Genomic DNA, 3205 nt, shown 5'->3' with positions numbered 1-3205 from the left:
CCGCCTTCTGGATCAGATCCGGATCAGCCTTTGAAATGTGATAGAGGACCCCATTGTCAATTCCTGAGTTAAATTTCATGAGTTTTGGTCAATAATTAAGCGAGATATTGGGGAACAAAAATTTTGGCCCCATTTACCACAATGTTAACGAAAATTTCAAAGTGATCCAGAATCCAGGATTTCTTCCGGATCACCCCCAAAAGTTAATCATTTCTTCCTTATCCCATTTCCAACAAACCCTGAAAATTTCATCAAAATCTGTCCATAACTTTTTGAGTTATGTTGCACACTAACGGACAGACAAACAGACAAACAAACAAACCCTGGCAAAAACATAACCTCCTTGGTGGAGGTAATAAATAAAGAAAGAAAAATCACGACAATAAACAACAGTAAAAACAAAAAATGGCAGGAAAAAAACGGTGTCAATTAAAAAAAAAAAAATTAAAAAAAAAAGCCCAAACCATTTATTTTTACAGCGAGTCAGTCTCTGTGTTTTACCCCCATTCCACAGGCAGTGGGGAGTGCACTGAGCATGCTCAGATGTCTATGGAAAGAACAAGCATGTTAGGAAAGGTTTCTTATTGAGCAGACAGTTGAATTTTTCTGAATATTTAACATAATTCATGTGTTCAGAATGCTCACCACAGACACGTCAGGGGTTAAAGGGTTCAAAGTTGATGTAGCTTTTACAGTTTTCTCCTTTTCTATGATAATATGAATGAAAACATTTTATTTCAGCAAGGCGGGGGGGGGGGGTGCTTTGCCCCGTGTGAAATGCCCTGTCCATCTTGCCAGAGCTGACAGTCACAGATGCCCCCCCACCCACACACAAACACAGTTACTGTACACATATTATATGCATATTATTTCCATGAAGTGAGTAACAACTAGTATTTAAGTTTGTTAAAATGTGAGAAAACAGCAGATTAGCAACATTAAAAAGTTTGTTATTTCATAGTTTTCACACCGATATATCAGTAAATCCATGTTATTTTGCTTCAAAGATTAAACGCATGGTGTCAAGCTGACATTTTTGGAACTCCATGAAAAATAGGTTCATAAGAAAAATTTCAGTTGCATTGTTTTTTTCATACCTAAAGAGGAATAAAAACACTCAGGAAATAAATGTTGATTAAGGTTCTCATAATTCATGCATGAAAGGGTTAATGTCCCAATTCCAACCCTCCTCCTTTATCCAGGCTGAAGTAATCCAACAGAAGAGTTTCTGTTGCGCATGCGTCACTCCACACACAGCCGGTTTCTGCAGCTGCTCACAGCCCGGCTAGCTCAGTCGGTAGAGCATGAGACTCTTAATCTCAGGGTCGTGGGTTCGAGCCCCACGTTGGGCGAAGTGTCTTTTAGTCATCAAATGACATGTGAGGCATCAGGTTTCACAGAATAAAGACCCCAGCAAAAAATTAGGAAATGACAACAAAGTGTATACTCAAAGAAATCACACCCATCTACACATTTCACAATATGTGTCACTTGGAAATGCAAGAAATACCAGGTATAATCTGAACTCTCTGTAGAAGCCAATAATGTAATAACGGCCGATAACATAATAAATTTGCCAATTTTAAAATGTAATAGGCCAATAACGTAATAAAAGTCCTGAACCGATAACGTAATAGCTTTTGGTCAATAACGTTATAACTTATTGGCAGGTTATTACGTTATTGGCCTGGTAAAAAAAAAATTCTTTGCAAATGTAATAACTGAGCCAATAACGTAATAAGTTATAACGTTACTGGCCAAAAGCTATGACGTTATTGGTTCAGGACTTTTACTATGTTATTGGCCAGATATTACGTTATTGGCCTATTACATTTCAAAAATGGCAAATTTATTACATTATCGGCCGTTATTACATTATTGGCTTCTTCACTCTCCACTGTTCATCTAACTAGAGCTGCAACCGATTAATTTAAGTAAACGACATTCAACAATTACTCTGACATTTTGATTTTGACTATGATATGGTTTGGCTATAAAAATGCATCTCTCTCTCTCTCTCTCTCTATATATATATATATATATATATATATATATATATATATATATGTATATATTTACTATGAGTCAAAAGTTTGGACTCACCTTCTCATTTAAATGACATGAGATGGACCACAGATGACCAACCAGTGCTCAGCTTCACTGGGAACTCCTTCAAGACTGTTGGAAAACATTTCAGGTGACTACCTCAAGAAGCTCATCGAGAGAATACCAGGAATGTGCAAAGCAGTAAGAAAAGCAGAATGTGTCTATTTTGAAGAATCTAAACTATAAAACATGCTTTGAGTTATGTCACACTTCTTTTAACTACATAGTTACCTCCGCCAGGAGGTATTGTGATGACTTTGCTTTGTGTGTTTGTTTGTGTGTTTGTTTGTTTGTTTGTTTGTTTGTTTGTTTGTTTGTTAGCAACTTTACAGGAAAAGTATTTCAACCATCTTTACCAAATCTTCCCCACAGATAGGCCTAGGCCCTGGGACCAACCCATTACATTTTGGGCCAAGTAGGCCAAAGTTCAAGGTCACAGCAAGGTCACAAAATCTACAATTTTCCTCTCTCTCATCATTGAGCAATTTTCCAAAATTCATAAAAAATTCAAAACGACTCCAATTAGCCTCTAATTTGATCCACCCGTAACTTAGAACAATATCTTGTATCTGGCACAAAATTGTCCACTTCCACTGTGGAATGTGGACTCTGTGGACATTTACATTTAACATTGAAAATCCCATTTACCACACATTTTTCATTAGAACTCAACAAATATTGATTGGAATTGAATATAATTTGACATACACATGACTGGTACCAAGCTTCAACTTTTTCTGCTGTATGGAACAACCTGGAAACTGTTTAATTTAAAAAGAAATAGTCCATCCACACACGCACACCGTTCGGGGTGCTTGGCGGAGGTTTGCGTTCTCTGAACACTTGTTCCATATGTGTTCATTCATAGTTTTGATGCCTTCAGTGAGAATCTACAATGTAAATAGTCATGAAAATAAAGAAAAAACAAGGGAGTCCAAACTTTTGACTAGTAGTGTATACATATATTACATGTGGCCCTAGTGAAGATAAAGCGGGTTCAGAAAATGAATGAATGAAGATATTACATAATGCTTATAAAACAAATTCCCACAATTTTCTGCCTTCCTATTGGGTGGGTTGGAACACTGCACTCACTAAT

At 36.7% G+C, this 3205-nt stretch overlaps 1 non-coding gene across 1 annotated transcript; it reads left to right on the top strand.

Annotated features, from left to right (window-relative positions):
* Positions 1-1279: 1279 nt before the first annotated feature.
* On the top strand, positions 1280-1352 carry trnak-cuu (transfer RNA lysine (anticodon CUU)). The gene has a single exon. It is a non-coding gene; the product is annotated as a tRNA-Lys (tRNA).
* The last annotated feature ends 1853 nt before the right edge of the window (positions 1353-3205 follow it).

Source organism: Sphaeramia orbicularis, chromosome 22 (assembly GCF_902148855.1).
Source record: "Sphaeramia orbicularis chromosome 22, fSphaOr1.1, whole genome shotgun sequence".
NCBI classification, from domain to species: Eukaryota; Metazoa; Chordata; class Actinopteri; order Kurtiformes; family Apogonidae; genus Sphaeramia; species Sphaeramia orbicularis.
Note: the sequence above shows the minus strand (reverse complement) of the source record. Positions and strands in the feature narration are given on the sequence as shown.